Below are 8,410 nucleotides of genomic sequence, written 5' to 3'. Positions count from 1 at the left end.
TACCAGAAAATGGAAGGATCTCCCCTGCTCGTGGATTGGGAGGATGAACACAGTAAAAATGGCAATTCTACCAAAAGCAATCTATATATTCAATGCAATCCCAATCAAGGTCCCATTAAAATTCTTCACAGAGATTGAGAGGACAATAATCAACTTTATATGGAAAAACAAGAAACCCAGGATAGCCAAAACAATCTTATACAATAAAGGTACTTCTGGAGGCATTACCATCCTTGACTTCAAACTCTATTACAAAGCTACACTATTGAAAACTGCTTGGTATTGGCATAAAAACAGAGAAGTTGACCAATGGAATCGTATAGAAGGCCCGGATCTTAAACCACAAACCTACAAACACCTGATTTTTGATAAAGGAGCCAAAAGTACACAATGGAAGAAAGAGGGCATCTTCAACAAATGGTGCTGGCATAACTGGATGTCAACCTGTAGAAGAATGAAAGTAGATCCATATCTATCACCATGCACAAAACTCAAGTCCAAATGGATTAAAGACCTCACTATTAATCTGAACACATTGAGCTTGATAGAGGAGAAAGTGGGAAGTACTCTACAACAAATGGGCACAGGGAACCGTTTCCTGCGCATAACCCCAGCTGCACAGACATTAAGGGCAACATTGAATAAATGGGACCTCCTGAAGTTGAGCAGCTTCTGTAAAGCAAAGGACATTGTCACTAAGACACAAAGGCAGTCTACTGACTGGAAAAAGATCTTCACCAACCCTGCAACTGACAAAGGTCTGATCCCTAAAATATATAAGGAACTCAAGAGACTAGACGGTAAAATGCCAATTAACCCAATTAAAAAATGGGGTGCTGAACTGAACAGAGAATTCTCAACAGAAGAAGTTCGAATGGCCAAAAGACACTTAAGGTCATGCTCAACCTCCCTAGCTATCAGGGAAATGCAAATCAAAACAACTTTGAGATACCATCTTACACCTGTCAGATTGGCTAAAATCCAAAACACCAATAATAACCTTTGCTGGAGAGGTTGTGGGGTAAGGGGTACACTCATCCATTGCTGGTGGGAATGCACACTTGTGCAACCACTTTGGAAAGCAGTGTGGCGGTTTCTCGGGAAATTCGGGATCAACCTACCCCAGGACCCAGCAATTCCACTATTGGGAATCTACCCAAGAGATGCCCAATCATACAACAAAAGCATATGCTCATCTATGTTCATAGCAGCATTATTTGTAATAGCCAGATCCTGGAAACAACCTAGATGCCCTTCAGTGGAAGAATGGATGAAGAAACTGTGGAATATATACATGCTAGAATACTACTCAGCGGTAAAAAACAATGACATCTTGAATTTTGCAGGCAAATGGATGGAAATAGAAAACACTATTCTGAGGGAGGTAACCCAAACCCAAAAAGATGAACATGGGATGTACTCACTCATAATCGGTTTCTAGCCATAATTAAAGGACATCGAGCCTATAAATTTGGGATCCTTGAGAAGATAATAAGAAGGTGAACTCCCAAAAAAAGATATAGTAATCCTCCTGGATATTGGAAATAGACACGATCGCCAGGCAAAATTGGGAACTTGAGGGTTGGGCGAGACTGGGCCAAGGGAAGATGGGGAGAGAAAAGTGTGAAGGGGAGAATGGGGGGAGCTCGGAGGAATGGGGTGCTTGGGATATAGGAAGGGTGGATATGGGAGCAGGGAAGCATATATCTTAATTTAAGGAGCTACCTGAGGGTTGTCAAGATACTTGACCCTAGAGGGGTTCCCAGGTTTCCAGGGAGACGCCCCCAGTTAGTTCCTTGGGCAGCTGAGGAGAGGGAGCCTGAAAAGGCCAGTTCCTATAGCCATACTGATGAATTTCTGGCATATCACCATAGAACCTCCACCTGACAATAGATGAAGAAAATGACAGAGCCCCACATTGGAGCACCGGACTGAGCTCCCAAGGTCCTGATGAGGAGCAGAAGGAGAGAGAACATGAGAAAGTCAGGACCGTGAGGGAACCTCCAGCTGGCGACAGATGGGGAAGGTGACTGAGCCCCACATTGGAGCACTGGACTGAGCTCCCAAGGTCCTGATGAGGAGCAGAAGGAGCGAGAACATGAGGGAGAAAGTCAGGAACGTGAGGGGTGCGTTCACTCATGGAGACGGTGGGACAGAACTAATGGGAGATCACCAACTCCAGTTGGAATGGGACTGATGGATCATGCGACCAAACCCGTCTCTCTGAATGTGGCCAACAGTGGGGGCTGACTGAGAAGCAAAGGACAATGGCGCTGGGCTCTGATTCTTCTGCATGGACGGGCTCTGTGGGAGCCTTCTCAGCTTGGTGGATCACCTTCCTGGACCTGGGGGGAGTTGGGAGGACCTTGGACTTAGCATAGAGTGGGGAACCCTGATGGCTCCTTGGTCTTGAGAGGGAGGGAGGGGAGGTATGGGTGGAGGGAAGGGGAGGGAAGGGGGAGAAGGAGGGGAGGGAAGGGGGAGGAGGAGCGGAGGGAGGGGGGAGGAGGAGGGAAAGAGATGGAAATTTTTAAATATAAAAAAAAAATAAACCATGAGGAAAAAAAAACGTAGTCTTCAAACTAAAATCAATCAAAAGATATGGAAAAGGACACATTATACTCATAACAGAAACAATCTATCAGAATGAAGTGTCAATACTTAACATTTATGCCCCAAATACAAAATCACACACATAAAAATAATATTTATGCAAGCTTAAATTACACATCAAACCCCACATGTTAATAGTAGGAGACTTCAACACCCTATGGACAAGTCAGCCAGACAGAAACCTAACAATAGAAAATAACAAAAGAAATAAGAGAACTAATAGATATCATGGATCAAATGGAATTACCAGGCATCTACAGAATATTCCATCCAAACACAAAAGAATATGCCTTCTTCTAAACACCTTCTCTAAAATTGACCATATACTCGGTAACAAAGAAAACCTCACCAAAGTTAAAAAAAGGAGTAATCTCCTATATCTTATCAGATTACCATGGTTGAAAATTAAAATTCAGCATAAATCCCACAAACAAATGGAAATTAAAGAGTGCTGTATTGAACCACCCCTGGGTCAAGGAAGAAATAAAGAAAGAAATTAAAGACTTCCTAGAATTCAATGAAAATGAAGGTACAATGTACCCAAACCTATGGGACAATAGGAAAGCAGTGCTAAGAGGTAAGCTCATAACACTAAGTGCCCACATAAAGAAAATGGAGAAATCTCACACTAGTGATTTAACAGCACACCTGAAATCTCTGGAATGAAAAGAAGCAGACTCACCCAAAAGGAGTAGACGATAGTAAATATTCAAATTGAGGGCTGAAATCAATGTAAAAACAAAGAAAACAATACAAAGAATCAATGAAACAAAGAGCTGGTTCTTTGAGAAAATCAACAAGATAGACAAACCCTTATCCAAACTAATCAAAAGGCAGAGAGAGAGAGAGCTTCCAAATCAACAAAATCAGAAATGAAAAGGGGGACATAACAACAGACACTGAGGAAATCTGGAGAATCATTAGGATATACATACAAAAAAAAAAAACTGTACTTCACAAAATTGGAAAATGTAATAGAAATTGATAATTTTCTGGATAGCTACCACATACCCAAATTAAATCAAGACCAAGTGGACAATTTTTTGGTTACTTTATTATTATTATTTATTTTATTTTATTACTGTAAAAAACTAACAATCTAACTTCCCACTTCCTCCTCTCCTTCCACTCCCCTCCCAGTCTCTCCATACATCCTACCTCCCATCCCCTCCAATATTAAGAGAGGGCAAGGCACCCCACCCTATGGAAAGTCCAAGGCCCTCCCCACTACATCCAGGTTGAGCAAGGTATACATTCAAAGAGAACAAGAGTCCAAAAAACTAGTACATGCAGTAGAGACAAATCTCAGTGCCATTGTCATTGGCCCCTCATTCTTCCCCAACTGTCAACCACATTCAGAAGGACTAGTTTGATCCCATGCTTGTTAACTCCCAGTCCAGTTGGAGTTGGTGAGCTCCCATTAGCTCAGGCACATCGTCTCAGTGGGTGGACCCCTCCCTCCTTCTGCTCTCAACTGGACCTTGGGAGCTCAGTCCAGTGCTCTGATGTGGGTCTCTGCCTCTGTTTCCATCTCTTTTTGGACTAAGTTTCTATGGTGATATTTAAGATAATCATCAGTCTGACTACAGGGCAAGGCCAGTTCAGGCACCCTCTCCTCTATTGCTTAGGGTCTTAGCTGGGGTCATCCTTGTGGATTCCTGGGAAGTTTTCTAGAGCCAGGTTTCTTGCTAACCCCAAAATGGCTCCCTCAATCAAGATATCTCTTTCCTTGCTCTCATATCTGTCCTTCCTCCATCTCAACCATCCCATTCCCTCAAGCTCTCCCCAAGCTTCCCCTTCACCCCTCCTTTTCCCCTTCTACCCTTTCTTCTATCACCCCCTGCCCTCATGCTCCCAAATTTTGTCAGGTTATCTTGTCTGCTTCCAATTTCCAGGTGGATCTATATATGCTTTTCTTTGGGTTCATCTTATTTCTTAGCTTCTCTAGGATCATGAACTATAGGCTCAATGTCCTTTGTTTATGACTAGTATCCACTTTAAGTGAGTACATACCATATTCCTCTTTTTGGGTCTGGGTTATCTCACTCAGGATAGGGTTTTCTAATTCTATCCATTTGCATGCAAAATTCAAGATGTCATTTTTTTTTTTCTGCTGAGTAGTATTCTAATGTGTAGAGGTGCCACACTTTCTTTATTCATTCGTCCATTGGTGGGCATCTAGGTTGTTTCCAGGTTCTGGTCATTACAAATAGTGCTGCTATGAACATAGATACTTAAGGACATGTTCAATTTCGTTAGCTATCAGGGAAATACAAATCAAAACAACTTTGAGATACCATCTTACGCCTGTCAGAATGGCTAAAATCAAAACCACTTATGATATTTTATGCTGGAGAGGAGGTGGAGTAAAGGGAACACTCATACATTGCTGGTGGGAATGCAAATTGTGCAACTACTTTGGAAATCAGTGTGGCAGTTTCTCAGAAAATTGGGAGTCAACCTACCTCAGGATCTAGCAATATGCTTGGGCATATGTCCAGAAGATGTTCAATCATACTACAAGGACATTTTTTCTCCTATGTACATAGTAGCAGTAGTTTTAATAGCCAGAACCCAGACACAACGTCGATGTTTTTCTGCAACTGAAAAATGGATTTTTAAAGAAATGTGGTACATTTACACATTAGAGTACTACTCTGTGGTGAAAAACAAAAGACATCTTGAAATTTGCATGCAAATAGATGGAACTGGAACAGAAAACATCCTGAGAGAAGTAACCCCAACCCAGAAATATGAACATAATATACACTCACTCATAAGTGGATACTAGCTGTGAAGCAAAGGATATTGAGCCTATAGTTTATGATCGTAGAGAAGGTAAGTAACAAGGTGAACCCTAAGAAAAACATACATAGATCCACCTAGAGAGGGGAAATAGACAAGATCACCTGACAAATTTGGAGCATGCAAGTGGGGGTAGTAGGGAGGACAGAAGCTTAAGATGAGGGGACAAGGGAAGGGAGGAGGAGAACTTGAGGGAATGGGATAGTCAAGATGGAGGAAGGACAGAGATGAGAGCAAGGAAAGAGATATTTTGATTGAGGGGGCCATTATGTGGCTAACAAGAGACCTGGAACCTGAGAAATTCCCAGGATTTCACAAGGATGACCCCAGCTAAGACCCTAAGCAATAGAGGAGAGGGTGCCCAAACTGGCCTTGCCCTGTAGTCATATTGGTGAATATCTTAAATATCACCATAGAACCTTCATCTAGCAACTGATGGAAACAGAATCAGAGACCTGCATCCATGCACTGGACTGAGCTCCCAAAGTCCATCTGAATAGTGGGAGAAGAGAGAATATGAGCAAAGAGGTCAGGACAATTATGGGGACACGATCTGAGACAATGTGCCTGAGCTAATGGGAGCTCGCCAACTCCAGCTGGATGGGAAGAAACCAGCATTGGACAAAAGTAGTCCATCTCAATGTGGGTGACAGTTGTATGACTGGGGCAGACTGCAGTGCCACTGGCAGTGTTACCAGGATTTATCTCTACTGCTTATATTGGCTTTTGGGAAACCTATTCTCTTTAGATGGATACCTTGCTCAGCCTAGATATAGTAGGGAGGGCCTTAGATGTTCCCCAAAGCAATGTGCTTTACCCTCTTTGAGGAGTGGATGGGGGTGGGGTGAGGGGGTAGATGGAAGGAATGGGAGGAGGAGGGGAGGAGGAACTGGGATTGGTATGTAAAATGAAAAAAAAAAGATAGAATGTTTTCTTTAAAAAAAAGGAAAAGGAAAGAGTTTACACCCTCAGCCAGCACAAGCAGGAGCAGAATGAACTAGAAGTGCTTTTTCAAGAATCTTAAAACTCTGCCCCAATGTTATTCTTCTTCCAGTGAGGCTGTGCCACCTAACCTCCCCCAAAGAGCCCCACCAACTGGGGAACAACTATTCAAATGCCCAAGACTAAGGAAGACATTTCTCATTCAGATCATCACCAAGGGGATTTAAAGGGAACGAAATAAACAAGGGAGCAACTATGTAGAACATCTTAAACCAAAATAATGGCTTTAAAAAATTGGTGAATAAATAATACTTACAACTATTTATGTGGCACTGCTGTAATTAATGAATACAATGGGTAATTAAGTCAGGTCAATTTTTTAATGTTTGAGTTTCTGACTTAAATATTATTACAAAAATCAATGAAATTTATCTTGGATTAAGTTAAACATTTTTAACAATTCCCAAAATGACTTTAAAAATTATTCTGCCTTTTTGTATTACATGTAAATGCAAAAGTAAAATTAAGAGTTGATGATTAGAAAATCAAAATATTGACTAACTCTGAAAAAATGTTAAAGATATTCCTTGTTCTAATGTTTCTAATACTGAGTCATTACTTAATTTTTTTGTAAAAAGAAATAAGCAAAATCCATTTTATGAAAATTTGTTTGTGTCTTGAAGAAATGATAAAATTATACATATATATTATATAGCTCTATATGTATATATAAACACACCCACAAACACACACACATATTTGTAGATTTCTCTAGCTTGTGTCAAGTTGACAAAAAATAAAACAACCAAAACATTTATCTACATTATACAGTTATACCTCCAGATTTAGGTACAAGTATCTCAAGAAAAAGAGGTCCAAGTAGAAAAGTTTAAAAAGTGCTGACCAGAAGAGAGCTTATCCAGTGAAAATGCTCCCATAAGTGAAACTAGCCGTTCATCAGCATTCCAATCAAAGACCATTAGTTCTGTCATTCTATCAACTGACCATCTCAAGCTTCCTTTTACTTCCTTATTTAAGCAATGCTTGTGCCAAAAGAAGAGAGGTGTGAGTCATATGAAAGTAGAGTGCTTTTGACGGAGTCTGTACACAGGAAAACCTCAAGACAAGGTGTGCTTTGACAGCTAAACTAAGAGCTCTGGATGGCTTGAGAAGAATGATTTGGGAACTCAGACTGTGTCACTGGGTCAGGCTTTTCCAGGGGAAGGATGCAGTTGCTTGAGAAGTGTTCCTGGTACTGCATTCTGACACTGGCTACTACAGCCATGTCTTCCTCTTTCACTGCTTCTGGTCTACTATGAAATGAACCACTTTATTGCCGGTGTATTCCATAGTATTTCTCTCTCCCCACAAGGCTTTAATCTCTGCAGAATCCTGAACCAACATAGACGTTTCCTCCTGTAAGTTCTTTTTTCTCGGGTGTTTTGGTCACAGATATGCAAAAGTGAGAAATACATGAATCCGTTCACATACAATGTGTCATTTAATATTTGATACTATTCTTGCTTGGCAAGTAATTTAAGTCATTCTAATAATCTAAACCCAAATGGCATTTATAATATATTTCCTTAGGACTTCCATTGCAACTGCATTTATCCCTGAAACTGAAGCAAACAAAAGTAATCTGAACTTCAGAAATCAGGTCATTTCCATTTTATTATTACTACAGATGTCATGATTTGCACTTGAAAGTTATTTAAAAATTAGATGAATTTGGTGAGAGACAGCCAAAAGAAATTATGAATAAAAAGGAAAGAAATGGGAGATAAGAAGAGAGGGAAGATTAAAGGAAGTTTCTTTTTTAAAGATTTTATTTAAAATTACATGAATGTGGGCAATGCTGGAGGGAGTGTGAATATAAATGTAGTGTCTGTGGAGGCAGGAAGAAGGCATCCGGTCTTCTGGAGCTGGAGCTACAGGCAGTTGTGAGCCATGATCAAGCACGCTGGGAAGGAAAATCATATCTCCTGGGAAAGCAATACATGCTCATAATTGCTGAGCTATCTCTCCTAACCCAATTTTTCCTTCAAAA

Source organism: Arvicola amphibius, chromosome 12 (genome assembly GCF_903992535.2).
Source record: "Arvicola amphibius chromosome 12, mArvAmp1.2, whole genome shotgun sequence".
Classification (NCBI taxonomy): Eukaryota; Metazoa; Chordata; class Mammalia; order Rodentia; family Cricetidae; genus Arvicola; species Arvicola amphibius.
Note: the sequence above shows the minus strand (reverse complement) of the source record.